At 39.4% G+C, this 18,057-nt stretch overlaps 1 protein-coding gene across 1 annotated transcript in view; it reads right to left on the bottom strand.

The window, feature by feature from the left end:
* Window positions 1-736: 736 nt before the first annotated feature.
* Window positions 737-18,057, bottom strand: part of LOC311439651 (uncharacterized protein) — a 73,976-nt gene continuing 56,655 nt past the window's right edge. The window contains exons 1-3 of the transcript XR_014694880.1: window positions 7,905-8,075; window positions 6,681-6,792; window positions 737-2,148 (exon numbers count right to left, since the gene is read on the bottom strand). The gene's annotated coding sequence lies outside the window, so the exon portion shown is untranslated. Of the gene's footprint in view, window positions 2,149-6,680; window positions 6,793-7,904 lie in introns of the transcript that reaches the window.

The following is an 18,057-nucleotide window of genomic DNA, read 5'->3' as shown; positions in this document are numbered from 1 at the left end:
TCTGCATCCTCATCACCTCCCTGCTTCTGTTGGGATTCAGCTTTGATGCTCAGTATCCACCTCACCCCGTCTTCTGACAGCAGTCTAAGTAAGGTATCTAACCAAGTTCACAGTTCAGGGCTTTATGTAACACAAACCAAAGTATTCAGTTATCCTAATAATCATATTAAGACCATTATGAGTCAGAGGTCCATATCTACAACAGATGAATGCTATAAATGGAAAGTTCTTTGACAAATTGATGGATATTATTGAAAAAGAAGGAATAAACAATGAATGCTCACCAGCTTTTTAAGTCAGGGCTCATATACCACGTTGAACTTCTGTAACTATTCTTCCTGGGGCAGCTAGTATGGTTCACTTGTTTATTTTTTTATTTCATTTTATTTTATTTCCCCACCCCCCTAAATTAAAAATATTTAGTAAAATGTCTTGTGAGGGTATACGGGGGGCAGTATTAGAACTGAACACACAGTGTCAAGTATGTTTAACAGGTTTATGATACACACTTTCAAATATCATTAATCATCATTAGATTTTCTTTATTATTTAGAGATAAATGTAATTTGTAATTTGGTAATAATTTGGTAATTATTTTATTTGTAATAAAATGGAAGATAATGGTATATTTTTGCTACCTGATAGACATGGAAGGAGAAGAAGTTATTCCCTGATGAGTTTGAGAGAAGGAAGTGAGTAAGAAATGTTTCCAACATACACATACACTGATACACGTTCACCCACCAGCAATCCAACTAATCCCACAGGGTATTAAGAGAGTTTCAATTCCTGAACATTAATATATGCACTCTGATTCACAGGGTATTAAGAGCAAGCATGCAATAGATCCTCTGCCAGGCAGCTGCTTTTTTTGTGTGTTTAATATCTCACATTTTCAATGCAAATTATACAAGCAACGATATAACACATAATTCGCTAGTTCCCTTTTAACTTCTTACTGCTGGGACCTTGTCCTCTTTCCTTTGAAATCAGTGCTGGATATCCGTTTATTTCACCCACGTCATCAAGAAAGATAGACTATATTCCGGAAACCTGATGACACAGTCTTGACAAAAGCAAAGAGTGTGGCTGAAAGGAAGTCACAATTACAATATCATCAGAACTGAAGAAAAAAATCAACAGATAAGTAGTCCAGACACCTTTTTTTTTTTTTTTTTAGTAGCTTAGGAGGATGTGTTGAAGCACAACTTGTGGTGGTGATTAGGTGTGGTGGGGTTGTTTTTATTTTGGGGGGTTGCTTGTTTTGTGACAATACTATGTGAAGTGAAATTTCAAGTAACTTGATGTGTTCTAATTGACAGACCAACAAACTGATTTCTGGAACAGTCCACTGGCCTTTTTTCCTTGACCTATTAGACGATAGATTAATGCAGTCTTATTAGACTGGAGGCCACACCAGCAAAGACAGTCACTGAGCTTGGACTGTTAGGAAAGTACTAACTGGAAGCTCTTGAGCTATTTTCTGAACTAAAGGTTTACATTTTCCTGCCTGCACCTGGAAATTTGAGTTGTTCTTCTAATTACAGTTCTTATTGAGTTATTTAATAAATTAAATGCAGACATAACTAAATGCAATCTGTAGTCCATCTGTTACTTATTTAGTTACTAAATTTCCAAGTAGAGAGGTATACATGTAAGAGGCAGCTTGGAATTTGTCAGGTAAAAGGAGATGTATTAGTTTTCATCTTCAGTCACGAGCTTACAGAATCACAGAGTTAGTTAAGAAGCTAGGTAAGAAGTTTAGTTAGGTAAGAAGTTGTTACTTTACAACTGCTTGTTGACCACTCTCAATCACCTTCTAATTAACATGTTTGAAAATAGCTTTCTCTAATCATTTTTGCCTGTCACATTTCCAGAGGTACCTGTCACCTTTCCAGCCTGTAGTTCCTTGCATCTTCCTTCCTTTCCTTCTTTATAAGAGTGACTTTTGCTTTCTTCCAGTCCTCACGAACCTCCGCTGATTACCGTGATCTCTTAATGATAATGAAGGGTGTCTTCACAATGACTTTAGTCAGATCCTTCCATGCAATCATGTCAGAATAAATCAAGAGCAACTCTGCTGAAAGTTGTGAGCAATTGTGCGTGTGGGGGGGGTGGGGAATCCGTCCCAAATGCTGAGCACCTGAGCTGAAAAGAATTGAAGAACAAAGGACAGTTATCTTTTAAATTCTTCAAGGCAAGAAGACCCAAACATAGGCCTTCTCTCTGACGTACATAAGGCTTGTGAATGGGGGGTGCCTAATGCTCTTAATGTGACTGAAAAATGTCATCCTGAATAGTGAATTAGGAATGTTCTACCAATTTTTATTCCAAGAATTAAAATCATTTCTAAGTTTCCAACATGAACCATTTAAGAGATGAGACAAGTATATTTCATCCACTAAAACCTACCCATAGAAATAGCTTTTGTTTAAAGGCAGAAATGCTGCTTACAAACACCCTCTCACTCTCCTGCACCCCTCAAAAAATAACTTTATTTAACCAAAAAATACATAGTGATATATTTCAATAAGTACAAATCAAAACTTAGACCAACTTAGATATTGATTTTTATTCCTGACATAACTGGAACAGAGTCTAAGGGAGGGAAATTTCATGGCCATTCTGAGTGCTGTATATACTGATTCTGATTTCCCTGACCCACAGAATGCCTCCAGATACTTTGGTATTTGCAGTTACCATGGTATGTCCTGTATCCTCCTTCCGTTAGTAAATAGATCAAACTTCACATTTGCCCAGAGTTGTGTTGTAAGAGGTGGTCACTAACTGTAAAACCCAATCTCAGTTGGGATAATCACAACCTGGGTTTAGATTTTACATTACAGGTTGAACTCTAGTTCTAACTCAACTTTTTTCTCAGTGACAGGAGTTATCTGCAGTGAGGCCAAAACTATCTTTGCCAAGAAATTGAGTTGTTTATGAACAGATGTCCTGTGTTGGCAGGAGCACCCAAACTAGGGTGGTCACTTGAGACTATGTGATACGCTTTTCTTAAGAAGCGAAGTGGTGTTGCTGTTTTAAAGTTTGTCATCCTAGGCAAATTCTATATTAGGTGATGAATACTATGTGCATTCAACCCCTTAAAACAGCAAAAAAAGTCTGTTCCTCTTTCTCCCAAGTGCTGCTCTTCTAACATGTCCATGGGTTGTTGAGTAGTGTCCTTTCTGTACCAGAGAACCAACTGTTCCTTGTACTTCAGTGCAGTAGCTCCCAAGTAAAGATTAGTCTCTTTAGTCTTTAAATGCATGGCTTTAACATAAATAGTGTCTATAATCCACACCTTGCAGATGGGAATGTTATCTCTTTATAGATGGCTCTCAGGGCATCTATAGCAGATGTTTTGGTGGCTACAGGCAGTTTGTTGACTAGTTAAATTCTATAACAAAACACTTCTATAAAAATATTAACCTTTGGGGAACATTTTCAAACTTATTTTGCAACATAAGGTGAACACTTAAAATACCATGGCTTTTGTTGATTGATGTGATACTAAGTACTGTAAGAAATGCACAGAAAATCATTGTGCATTGTATTTTGGTTATATTGGAATTTTCCTCAATAAATATAATAGAAATTCCCTGGCTGCTGTTTAGGGGAACTAGGAAAAATATGAGATACATGTGTCCAATTTCTGGCTATCAAGCCAAGTGCAAAAGCCGAATATTTGAACTGTGTGGGTCTCAAACTGGAAACAGGGCTGTGCTGGCATGGGAAACACTGATTAATTGAAATCCCTGACGACAGGATGAAATGAAGCAGCAAGTACTACTGAAGCTGACATTGCTTCCTGGGACCAATCTGTACATCCAACCTCTGCAGCTTCTTGGAGCATGGCGAGTTGATGCTCTGAGACTCTCCATTTCTCGTCTCTAAGTGTTCAGCTCTTCTTGGCCAAGCAAAGATTGTGTTATGGAGCTCATAGCTGCAGGACATTGAGTCATCTGTGCTTGGCATATGTCTATTGTAAGGCAGGAGACTGTTTGCTTTTACCTTTACAAGACGGTCAATGAGGAGTATCACCCAGCACATATGTTCCACTGTATCCTGTGCTGTGACCTCTCCGAGGCATCGTTCTCTTTTATGGCAGAGAGCTGTGACCCTTGCAGGGATGGCACATAGTGCGTGCTGGCAGCACAAACTGAATAGCATTCGCAGCCAATCCATCCTCATTTACAGGTTGATTTTTCATATTTAATAGCCTACTCAGATGAGCTGCACAGGGCTGTGTATGAGAGAGGCTAGAAGCTGCTGTGTGCCTGCCAACCAGCTTCCAGCTGGAAAGAGACCTGAGTAATTCCACAAACTACATGAAATGAGTTTAGAATATATTTCCTGCTGCTGTGCCTCTGAAAAGGCAAATAGTTGTTTCATTACTCAGGAGCATTGAATGCCATTCAAGGGGTGTGGAATGGCATGCATATTCAGTTAAAATTGCATGGGGCAGTGAAAAAAAATTATGCAGATGTGCATAAAATCCACATACACTCCTACAGGCAATTCAGTTGCAGCAAATTAACCAAATAAGCTGTTTCTTAACAGTAACTTACTGTGCTGGCTGATCTTTCAGGCTTTTTATCAACAAATACTGTCAATTTCTGAAGTCCCAAAAGCATAAGATCTATGAGATCTGGGCTAATGGGCTCATTCACATTCCTTTCCTCTTCTCAGATTTGTACTGCTCAAAGAAAATGCCAAATGTTGGTAGGCCAGAAGCTGAATTTAAAGTGGAGCCTAGAAACCTGGTGTAAATACCTCCATTGGCATTTGCAATCTCTTCATACAGCTCCATTTTCCATTATGATTTCAAAGCCATTTAATGAAATGCAGAAGCTTTTCTCCCAGTAGCTGAGGTGCTCTATGTTTCAACTGTCAAAGGCCTGTGACACTGTCCCACCTAAAACCTTCAATCAGAAGCAGGAACTAGAACGTTGTCAAATTAATGGCTGTGATGAGTTCATCACTGGAACAAAATCAAGGTCAATTTATTGACCCTAGGTTTTTATTCTCGTTGTCTCAGGTGAGCAACACTACAGCTGACACAGCAAAGGTCTTCCCATATACCAGCTTTCCTTCCATCACGTTAGAAACCTTAGTAGCTTTTTTTCCACATTTTACAAGCATTCACAATCATAAATTAAAAGAAAAAAAAATACAGTGCTCATTGCACAAAGCTTCTTTCCTTTCTTGTCACTTTTCTGTAAAGATCTGAACACTCAATAAAAAAGAATGTCTGTCATAAACATCATAAAATAGCCCATTCTGTAATCTGTATAAACTCCACTTTTGGGACACTTTTAAACATCTCAAATACAAGATTCTAAATTTAAGGTCATCAGTAAAGGCAAAATACAAAATGGTCTTAATGTACTTCTATGTAGAGTAGCTTTTTGGAAAATTTTCCTGTCAAACATAAGTTGAAGGTGACACTGTAGGAGGTTCCTACAGAACACAGGCATGGTGATGAAAGAGTTTCTTCTGACCCTTTATATTGTAAGGATTCCTTACAATATAAATTTGTATATATGTAAAAATCATAAATCACCATAACAGATCACTGTCACTAGCTACTGAATGGACCTTTCTCCCATCTTTGGATACCACTGTTTCTGTGAAGTCTTCATGTCCCACAGTCTTTATGTTACGGGGTTACTAAACAAGTTGTTCGTTTAGATAATCCAGTGCTCTGGGAATCTCTACCCAGCTCCCCTAGCAAGTGATTTTCTGAATACTCTTTATGCCCCTTTATCCCAGCTGAATAATGCAGTCTGTATAAAGCTTTTTTCTTGCAATACCATTGCTAGACTGAGCACTAAAAATACCTTATATAATCACAACAGGGTTCATACGATAATGTAAGCAAGAACAATAGGGATGATCTCTGTTTTGAATTGCATGAAATCATTTGGCATCTAAACCGCTCAGTTTTGAACTATGTGAAAATATAATTTGACTTTATTTTTTCAACAAAGCATGCTGCACACAAGAACCATCTCTGCTATGAATTAAGGAAAAAACTTGCTTACATTTCAATAAACATCACAAAGATCCCACTACAAAAGTTTTCACTTAAGTGCTGCCTTGTAATACTAGGTCATCCATCCCACCACGAAGTTCAAAATGTATTCTTATAATTGTGTGCATATATTTTCACTTATGAAGACTGCTGCTGCAGAAAGCCCTCTAATGTTGAAAATTTCTCATGCTGAGCTGAAACCACAGAACTTTGTTTCCTCTGTTTTGTGGGAAGCCATGTCATACAATGGCCTTTCATATTGTCATCCAGGCAGAACCCTTTCCATGACAATGAGATAACAATGCCCTTGAAGCTTTTCTTGTTTGTCTAAGTGAAACATTGAATATTTAAGAAAATGTCAGACGTATCCACAGCTTGCGGAAAGGAACAACAAAGGAGTGTTTATCATTTATTACAGTAGGACACAATTGTGATGCCAGGACTTTGTTGTTGTAGATGCTCGTAAAACACTGACAGAGGAAGTTTGGAGGGATAGAGCTGTTAGTGACCTAACAGGCAGCACTGGGGGTGCTAACCCAGAGACAGGAAAACAGTAGAAGGGAAGCTAAAGAGAAGCTTTAAAAGGTGCATAAGCTATGTAAAATGCAAAGGGGAGTTCAAAGTTTTGTGGGGTGCAGTACTCCACCTGAAATCTGTGCTGCATGTTTATCACACAAGGGAACTGCATTAATGTTGTAGCTCATCTGATGGGTCAGAACCAGGCACAGCCGGATCTTCGTACAGAGGTGACAGAAATACTAAATGGAAAAAAAAAAAAAAAAAATAGGGTCTCAGTGAAGAATGAACTCCAGTGAAGAAAGCATCTTAGGAAACTCTGTTTTGCTTTATAGCATTGCATGAGCAGAAAAGCAAGTTAAATTTATTGCATATATTATCTGTGTGTAATGACTCATTCTCTTCTGGAGGAATGCAATCAGACTTGCAATGCACTTAAACATTACACTAAAAATATCTCTTTACCATCTAAGCTCTGTCATACAGAAATATTTCTTGAAACTTTTTTTAAAACAATGACACATATTCCTACTCAGTTCATCAGATCAATAGGCTCTGACTGCTTCTAAAGCTAAACAGCTGCATAGTGGCCTTAATGATTAAGCCTTAAAATATTAGGTGGCCACATGTTCTTGCTAATTTGATTTAAATATTGTTTTGTGCATCACACTGAACTTGATGCTTCCAGCTAACTACAGAAGAGCAGCATGAGGAGGAAGGAAAGTAAATGGGGAGGGAAGTATGTATTGGTAAATGTCTGTATGGTAGACTCTATAACCAAAGGCTGCCTGATTTGGTAATATGCTGGGCTGCACTTTGTGTCTTTGTGAATCTCAGCCTGACCGTCTTTCCACAGTTACACTGGATTGAAACAGTCTATTGATTTTAAAGAAAGACAGTTGTCTCAAAGGTCGAAGCATAGCCCAAGGAAAGGTAAGAAAGAGGTTCCAACCACCAGCATATTCCTTACTTTAAATGATTAAGGTCACAAAGGTGATCATTTGTGAGACACAAATTGGTAAGAAGCCAGACCCTCTTAAATCTACTGCTTGTGGCACTGTTTTAAACTGTGACAGATACTGATTTGATAAGGACTTGTCCTTTGAAAACCTTTTCCGTTCTGCTGTGTTTTCTTGTTTGTTTGTTTTTGTCAAAGAAATGCCAAGTTAATCAAAATGTAAACCTTTTCCAAAGCCTATGTAGTTCATCTGTCTGAATGTTAACTGACCTTTAGCATTTTCTTTTAACCAGCTTGGCACGCTTATTTCAAGAAAGTCTACATAGCCAAAGTCTGTGTCTGCTCCTTTATGGGGATTGCTTTGGGTCAGATCAGTCAAGGAACCCAGAGTCTCACCTCTGAGCCTGACAGCCGTAAATTCTCAAGAGATCTGAAGGCTCCCAGGCTACAGGAGGTTTCTTCCTTGGTGGTAGAGCCCCATATTCAGTTCAGGCAACCTGAACAATGCTCTCCAGGAGTTAGTTATGGTCAATAAGGAAGAAGAAGGCTTAAAGCCTTGAGAGTGAAATGGCCTAGATGTTTTGGGATTGCCTTTAAAGAAAAAAAAAAAAATGATTAGAAAGCATGATTAAAAAATATATATAATGTTTTAATGATCTTTCATGACTATTTGTGAGGATCAGAATTTTCAATTTACATTCCTACATTACTTTTCCCTTCAAAATTCAAAATAATGGACTTGCTGTACACAAGTTATGATTAACCAGGCACTGGAATAGGATCCCCAGGGAAGTGGTCATAGTACAAAGCCTGTGAGAGTTCAAGAAGCATCAGCCAATGTTCTTAGACATAAGGTTTGATTTCTGGGTGGTTCTATGTGGAGCCAGGTGTTTGACTTCATGTTCCTTATGGGTTCCTTCCAAACTGGGATATTCTATGATTCTATGGATCCTTTCAGGGAATTAAAACCATTATTGTTTGAACAATGCTGGGAGAAGGCTGTGTGCTCAGACTCTATTTCAAAAAAACACAAAATTCTGTTCATGGTGTTTTGCAAACAGGAAGTACAGGATATGTTTATAATTTTGATGTGTTTTAATTTTAAAATCATCATTACACTATAGAAGAAGCCAAAGGGCTGATATGAACCCCTTTATGCAACCATATTTGGTCATATCATGTTTATATGCATATTATATGTGGATATCAAAAACTTATTTTTAGATGACAAGTGAGACTTAGGTAGTTTAAAAATAGCTAGGGGTAAGGACTATACTGTCTTTTTAAAAGACAAAGTACAGCTGTTGCATGAGCAAACATAAACAAGTCTCTCCCTCAGAAAAACTGAGTTCTATAAATATGTAAGCAAGGTCATAAAAACAAACATACGGCAAAGAAAAATTATTCTGATTTAAGTATATGTGTCAGCAAACTCACTGCTTATTCTGTATTCAGATTGGTACCATAAGAAAAGAAAGACATTTGGCAGCAATGCTAGACAGTTGCAGTTCTGCAAATTTTAAGAATTTCTCCTCTGCTTTGCAGAAATGAAGTGCGAAAGCAGACATACAGAAAAGCACTGTAACAAGGGCAGGTCCTGAAGCCAGGCAGCCACTAGCAGCAGAGTTGATCAGCACTGAAAGATCTAGTAGAGAATGGATGGTTTGGTTTGGGTCCTCTAATGAATGAACAGATGGTGACATGAACCAAATGTTGTTTTCTGTGGAAAGGTTTTCATTTTAGCAAATATACTTGCATTAGTTAAAGAATCTATATTTAGAAAGGTGGTGGCCCCAAAAAAAATAACATATCTGGAGGTTTCTAGGGTATTAAGATATCTGAATGGCCTACGTTTTCTATAAAAGTTACATGTGATTTGGTAATCAGATAGTAGGGTACCTTCCACTCAGTTTGTTACTATATGTTTTGACTAACTGAATGAAAGTCACTTTGATGGGCAAAACTGTTGTTTCAAGAGAGAAGCCCTATGACTTTTAAATTACTTGCAATTACAATTTCATGCCATTGTGATGTAAATGCATGGGAGGTCATGCTGACTAATGGGAGATGGCACCTGAGTCACGGAGTCATGAACTAATAAGCAAGTAATTATATGGGTTGTTATTAGCTCTTTTGGGGTATGAAAAGGGCTAAAAAGAGGACAGGATGCTTTTTAGAGCCATTCCACAAGAGATCATCTTCATATTCTTTATTTCTGAAATCCCAGAGTTTTGAGTGAGAGAGAAATCATTCCTTGTTGAAAATATTTTTTTGATTTTAGCACTAAGGTTAGTTAGCTTACTGGAGGAGGGGGGATTGCTAGGGAAACACAGCTCTATAGTAATTTAATGTGAGGCTTTTTAGAAGAACACAAGATATTTTACTGAAACCAGAACATTCATTAGAAATTTAGCTAATCTATTATAAAGAATGAAGGAAATGGTGATCAGAAAAGCAGTATAGAAAGGAACTTAAGAGTAGTGGGATTTTAAATAGAAATTATAGGATTTATAGGTTTCTGACATAAGGTTATCACTACAAAATCTAATTGCTAAGACACCTCCATCTAACCAAAAGGAATCCATTCCCAAGCAAACTATAAACCCCACAGCCAGCTGAAGTTTGATGCCCAAAGAACTTATTTCTCTGAAACATTGGCTGCTGCAGCGCTAGCCTCTAGCTTAAAATCCAAAGATGTCACGGCACACATTGCTAATCCACATCTTTTCTTGTCTCAAAACCAAAAATACTGGGTTTTTAGCCTGTGAGAGGCTCTTTTGAAAATATAAGTAAACCATTTTTCACTTCCAGACTGCAGAGTTTCATGTAGCCCATGAAGCTGTCAGTGACCAAAACAGTTACTTCTGACAGATGCCCATTCATAACCACCTTTATTGTACCTCTTGACTACAAAAAGTTATTGTGAGGCTCACTGACAGATTTAGTGAGAAACTCTAGGCCAAGCCCAACTGAGGAGAGAAACCCACAGACTTGAGTTTTTTGGATCAAACAAAAGACAAATGCTTATTTACACTTGCCTACATGAAAGAGAGAGAGAGAGAAATGAACTTCAAGTCTAACAAGCTGATATTTTTCATAAACTATTCAACTCAGTGTGGATATGAAAGAGTTTTCAATACTAAGTGATTCTTTTGGTATTAAGAGTGCCTCAGTGCCTTTTCTCCTGGGAATACTGCATTTTTAATAAATAGCCTTTTCTGGAAGCAAGATGAGTAGTACCATTTGTAATTCCGAGCAAATAGTAGTTTTAATTAAGAGCACAATCCCCCCATGCCTTAATTTGATAGTCCACAACACTGGTTTCACTGCATTTGTCATGTTCATTATTAATCTGCAAAATGAGCACTCACAAGACAAATGAGAGGAAAATACTCATAGGGTACATGTAATTAGCACACAACTTATTATGAATTGTGATGATCTCCTTGATAATTAATCAGGCTTACAGTTGATGTTTGGAGACAGTCCAGCCATGAGATATTTCAACAAATAAGACCAAATTCCTCTGGGAACATACAAAGACATACTGACAAATGGGTAGGCAAAAACTGCAGGTCTAAAAGAAACATTGTCTAATATTCGTTAACTTGGGCTTTAGCCTCAACTAATCAAAGCTCTAATTGTTTTATCTCAGGCTTCTGCAGAGAGGACAGCCTTGTGCCTCTTGGCAGCTGAGGCACTTGAAGGACTCAGTGGGGCAGCTCTCCTACTGCATTGATTTGTCTTCAGGCGAAAATGCAATAGACCACCTGCAGAGGGACAGAGTGCAGTTACCTGTGAAGGGATGCTAGAGCTGTGCAATAGTAAGGACTTGGATCTTAACTCCATAGCACAAAGTAGGAGCAGGACCCAGAGCCCAGTTTGTAGGGATACAGCCATGCTACAGAAAGAGGTCCCAGAGAACCAGGCTGCCAAGAGGCCTGGTATCACCTGTCTGTAAATAGGAAGAAGGGGTTGAAAGCAAAGTTCAGTATTAACATGTCCCCATCCATCTTAGCCTGGACTATTTTGCAAGCCCTTGATTTCTCCCAAGTAGAAGTGCTTACCTTTCTTGGGTTGTTTTTGGTCTTTGTTTTTGTTACTTTAATTTGTTTTTCCTCTCTCTCTCTCAATTAAAATGCAGCTGAAGAAGTGTTAAGTAGACTTCTCAGCAACAAGCTGGAGCCACCAGCCAAGATAAAGGGGCTGAGACCAGTGTGGATGCAGCCCCACGAGTACCCTGCTACCAGAGTGCCCTTGGTGGGGTGCACGCCTCTTGGAGCTAAACCATTATGAGGAGAGAACTCCAGTCACCTTCAGTCACCTCCAGCCTCTTGCAACATCTGGTCTGGGCATCAGAACAATGTAAGACTGGTCTGAAGGGTATTTCAGCTCATAATTATTTTTCTGGTATTCAATGCATGTTGTGCCTTCCCACTGGCATCCACAGAGGAGGGAATTTGGCCATACATGGTTTGATGTCGGTGTGTTCCTTTATTTGGCCTCTGCATGCAATCACTTAACACCACAATTGTCGTCAGCTCCAACGGTAACACAAGACCCAGGCCATTAAAGAGCAGTTAAGTGATGTCAGTCTGTGCCTTTGCTGGGATTAAGAGTAACTGGAACTGACTTTAATTTATTTGTTTTATCTTCCCTCCTACCACACTCTTAAGCACCTGCCTCATAAAATCCCTGCATAAATGATTAAACACATAAGGCCCTCAAAGCTGTAAGAATGCTGCAAGATGACAAAGAAGAGAGTGACAGTAACTGTTCGTGTGTCATCAAACAATCCTCCATCCAGGGCACACAGATACGGATGAAAAAGCCTACCATCTGTCACTAACAAATACCCAAACATTATCCAGTGGTGCAGCAAAGCTCTCTGTGTCTCCGTTTTGTGATATTCATCAGCTATTCCCACTCCATTTATTATGTACAATACATTTCGAGTGTGTAGGTTGCAATGCAATGCTGAGCCCGTAGAAGCCAGCCAACCTTTGCCTTATCTCTCACAAAATAGATTAACATTTCTCTGTATTATGGCTTATTTACCATAATTGCTTTATACATGTGTGGCCAACATTGAATTGCTTTTCTCAGGCTTCCCTTTAGAAAAGTAGACTTCTGATGACTTGTTTCTCCCACTTTGCAAAGTCATTAAGACAAAATGTCCTCTTCAGTATTTCACTGGTAAATTTGCAATCTGTCTCTATTACCACACCAGTGCTGCTAAAGACATGCTACAATTTATATTCAACCTGCATGAAAAAAATGAATGTGAGGTATTACAGGTTGTTGCATTCATGAAGTTTTTATACCTGGAGAGAGAACAATGCTCGGATTTGATTAAAATTGTATTTTCTGGCCTTGCCACATCAAACTGTTAAGCACTTTAGACATGTCCAAAGCACATTAACCTGCTAAAGCTTGGCACAGCTGCACCAAGCTGCTTCTGCTGAAATGATGCTAATGTTTAGTTTGCACAGCACATACCATAAGTGACTGTGGCAGGACACCTCTGCTTGCTTGAGGAGATTTTCATTTTACCACTGTAGGAAAGAAGTGGGGAGGACCTTTGGACTTGACTCTAGACTGGAGGTCATGTCTCTACGTCTGGCTGCTGCAAAAGCGCCTGATGGAGCTGTTGGACAGCCAGTAAATGAATTCAATAAAGCATAAGCCAGCTTACCAAACAAATTATTGTCAGAGCTGTTCATGTGCTTAATGTACTTGTAGTGGAGTGATTTCTTTTCAGTTCTACTGGGTACAAACAGCCTTTCAGGGCAGCAGAGGTTTGGCAGCAAGCACAGTCTGTGAATTATAATGCTCCGGTACTGAGAGTAGGACATTGGTCCATGCAAAGCAGCCAGGGGCAGCCAGGAGGAGGGAGCCCTGATGGTCTAGTTGTCTAGAAATGCAGGTCCAGCTCTCTGCCCTTCCACACAGTGCCTCTTGCTTCTTACCTGGGAAAGTCATGCAGCTGTCTGTGTTTCAGGCTCTTACAGAGGACATCCACTGAGAGAGCGTGGGTCTCACTGAGACCCTGGAGTGAGGCCCAACTGTTCTCACATTTGTGATGCTCCACCTTAGCAAATGCTGCCTCTGCAATGTGCTTGCTGAATAGCTGAGGCTAGCAGGCACCTCCGGAAATCATGTACTCCAGCCCCAGTCAGAGCAGCGTCAGCTACAGCAGGCTGCTCAGGACTCTGTCCTGTCAGTCCTTGAGTGTCTCCAAAGATAGAGACTTCATGTGTCTCCAGACAACCCACTCCAGTGTTAAACAGGAACCCTGCTAGAAAGAACCGGTATTAACAGAAGTGCCTGAGATGAACTGTGAGACAGGCCTGGGCTTCTGCCCCCTGGGTTTTCTTCTCCAAGGCTGGTATACTATCAGGCTAATGGGAGTAGTATATTTTATATTTTGGTCACTCCTCCTATGAAAGGAAAAAGAAAGAAAGAGAGAGAGAGAGAAACTGTTGGTTTTAGTGAAGATTGCAGAAAGATGAAAGTTAGATTTGGTAAATAGATTTTTTAGAAATGAGTAAATGATTTATTTTTCCTTAAAACTGATTACTAATATTTATTCCATCCAGTTTTGGTTGGAAATAATTATTTCAGCATTTTGATTTTTTCTTTGTCATTTTTCTCAACTCGTAAGAGCAGAATGCATAGTTGAAATAGAAATACTGTCCTCTGCACAATTTGTAAATTCAAAAAATTTAGCTAGTTATGAAAGGCCAAACATAAGGTGCAATTAGTGGTTCTGTTTGAAAAATACAAAGGCTCTGAAAAGCCACAGATCAACAGAAGGACTAGAAAACATGCAGGGGCAAAATGGGGAGGAAAAAAAAAAAAAAAAAGTCACAGGAAAAGCAATTTGGTTAATTTCTTGGTGATTTCTTTGTAATATTTTGAAAAGGCTGAGCAATTCTTCCTTTGGAAAATGAAAAATTATGTCCACAGTGTCTGTCTCCCTGCAAAATCCTTAAGATAAACTCATGCACACATTTTCATTGAGCACCAGCAGTAGGCAATGGTGTTTTTCTTCCACATACTGTCTGTGGGAAAAGGTGAGAAAAGTCATCTCGGTTCCTGGGACAGCAAAGGAGGCAAACAGGGCCTTTGAATCCCATGGAATATGTAATGATTATATCTGAGAGGTGATTATGCAGCAAGCAAGGTAGAGAGTGTCAACTGAATCACTGAAGTAATGGCAAAATAAATAAATAAAGGTAAAAGGTTACACAGACAGAACAGGACTTATTTCCTCCTTGAATGTGAAGGAACAGGCAGTAAAGTTAATTAACTGCTTCTGAGATGGATGGGCTCCACAGTGTAGTCTCCCAGCCATCAGGGAAGTCACCCTGCTCAGCGTTTGTTCAACTAATTGCAATTAGCAAACAAGTGATCTTTCTCATCAATTGATTAGGCTTCCTTAGTGTCACGGTAGTGATGGCTACCTGACTTTCCCTGTGTTTTTTTCCCATGCTTTGTTAATAGTTGCCTCATTATCAATAATCACTGAGCTATACTCCCATCCCTTCGGTCAGCAAAGGAGCCTCCTTGGGCTTTGCCACACTCCAGGCAACAATTAGCAGGTATGAAGTTGCTGTCCAACCTGGAAGTGATGATGAGTGAGATTATCTTGCCTCAGAGGCTGTCGTGGTTTAACCCGACCGGCAGCTAAACACCACGCAGCCGTTCGCTCACCCTCCCCCCTCCCTCTCTGGGACGGGGGAGAGAAATGGAAAGTGAAGCCCGTGAGTTGAGATAAAGACAGTTTAATAAGACAAAAAAAAAAAATAACAAAATAATAATAACAATAATAATAATGATGATACAATGGTGATAATACGAAAGTAATAATAGTATGTACAAACAAGTGATGCACAATGCAATTGCTCACCACCCGCTGACCGATGCCCAGCCTAACCCCGAGCAGTCCGGCCCCCTCCCCCCGGCTAGCCACCCCTATATATTGTTTAGCATGACGTCAGATGGTATGGAATACCCCTTTGGCTAGTTTGGGTCACCTGTCCTGGGTCTGTCCCCTCCCAGCTCTTACTGCACCCCCCAGCCTGCCCGTTGGCAGGACAGAGCAAAGGCTGAGATGTCCTTGGCTTAGTATAAGCACTGCTCTGCAACAATTAAAGCATCGGGGTGTTATCAGCACTCTTCTCATTCTAAGCCAAAACACAGCATTCCACCAGCTACTAGGAAGAAAATTAATTCTGTGCTAACTGAAACCAGGACAGAGGCCTTCGTAGGAATGCCTGGATCATTTACACTGAGAGACTGTGAACCCCATATATTGACTGAGGATATTTTCTATTAACTACTAGAAATAGTGGAGAAGACACAGTAGAAGAAAGCCAAAAATTATGCTGCTGCTCTGAAGAGTTTAAGAGCTCATCTGTCAGTGCCATGCCAGATCTCCAGCTCCTCTGTGTCAGTGCTGTTCCATGGACTTAGCCTGCACACTCTCACCTCAGTGAAGCATTTGACACCATGACAGCTTGTATTCTCTCTTCTGAGCACATTTTTGTCCATTAAAACTGATAACGGATTATAGATTGAGCTCAAAATTCCTTCTCAGCATTAACAGCTCCCTTAATTACAAGCTGATAATCCAAAATCAGATCCCACCACTAACATCAAGTATTATACTGAACAAACTGTCCTTTCTAGGGAGAACTGAGGAGGATCTATTTCCAAACATTGCTCTTTATGACTGTAAGTAAACATGTGAAGACAGCTTTGATGAAGGGCTTTATCATATACCCTAAAACAGTTTGTCACATCAACTGTAAATACAAGGATATTGTATTTTATGGTACCAGGAGCTTTATACTTAAAAAGGTAAAAAGTTGTCTGACTGTAGATGCTCTAAAACCTTCTGTAAAACTTAGTCTCTGAATTTTGTTGTGAAGCAGATTTCATCCTTACTGAAGTGGCTGTTTTTAGTCAAATTCCAAGAAAATGTAAGGTCTGAGTCAGAAATCAAAAGAGATTTTTTTTTTCTCATTTGTTACATGCAATCACCACATTCATCGGCTTTATATTATTGTCATACACAAAGTCATCATGTCTCATCTGTCTATATTTACTCATTTATCACGTACTTAAAATCATAAGTATGATTTTTACTGTTATTTCAGGAGCCTACGCTCTCTGGCACAAGTTCCCCAAATTCTCATGATTGCCAGCTGATGTCTGGCGATCTCAGTACAAGACAGCAGGTAAGTGTAAAACAAAACACTGTCACGCCCTATACAACTATCTGTGTATTCCACTGCACACTTTAAACATCAGTTCTTAGCACAGAAATTAGGTAATCCCTTTCCACTTCAACAAAGATCTATAGTGAATTCTATGGACTGTCAAATTTGTTTCACTACAACACTTTTCATTTAAGAAAAAAATGCCTTTGCTCATTTCAAGTCTCAAAGCAGATTATCTTCACTCAATGTGGAAAGCAGTAATGATGGACTAGGAGAGAAATCAGGACTGGGTTCTGTATTTCAGAACAAATGTTCTCTCTTTATTCCTGTCCTGCTCCTCAGCCAGTCCATTCACCACGCTGCTATCGAATGTGTCTCAGCCCAGAGACTCTCATTTACTGTAGCAAATGAGGCAATAAATCTAACATGTCATAACCCAAAGCCAAGCAAAAAACAGAGGCCTGAATCTTCCACCAGAGTAAATCTGCACAGCTGGAGTATATCTTCTATTCAGTTTTCATTAATATCAGCTGAGGATATGACCAAAGTAGTATAGATCCTATCACTAAAGCTGTATTGTGGAATTTTTATATGGGTTATATTCATGTGTGTTGGTAGGTTAGAAGAGCTGGTCATAATGCATATCAAAACTTGGACCTCTTCATAATGACACCCTCTTTTCTTCTTCCTGTAAACACCACATGGGATCTTGTGTGCCTCTCCTATTAACATGTCTCCTGTCCTTGTAAACATCTAAGAATAAATTCCAGAGAGTTCACAAGGCTCCGAGGACCTACTGCTTCAGCCTGGACCAGAGTTCAGTTATTTGGTGGGGGGAGACTGCATATGAATGAAAATGTGTCTTGGGAAGTAATTTTTTTGCTTTGAGTAAGCAGGGAAATAAAATTTTCTAGATAAAAGCAGATCTACCTGCCATATCCCTTCCCAATGTCATGTTCCCAATCATCTGGGACTGGTGTCCCAGGCCATCTGCTTCCTTCTGCTAGCTTCTCCACCTGAAGGTAGGAGAAACACAGCACAAGCCATCACAGCAGAATAAATGACTGCACAGACTCTTTATGTCTGCTTATAATCAAACTCTAATTGCAACAGCCAAGGGAATGAGAAAAATATTGAAGTAAATAGGTCAGGGAGAAAGTAATTTCTTCTGAAGATTTCCTACTCTGTTTGAGTAAAGCCTAAATCATGATGATCCTGTCATTCTTCATGCAATTTAGCTTCTGGAAGTTCTTTACATCCTGGAGCTACAATGTCAGCACATCCACATATGTTCACGTTTTCTCTGCAAAACTTTGCTGCAG

This window comes from Aythya ferina, assembly GCF_964211825.1.
Source record: "Aythya ferina genome assembly, chromosome: 7".
Taxonomy (NCBI): Eukaryota; Metazoa; Chordata; class Aves; order Anseriformes; family Anatidae; genus Aythya; species Aythya ferina.
The sequence above is the reverse complement of the archived record's forward strand: the minus strand, read 5'-3'. Positions and strand labels throughout refer to the sequence as shown.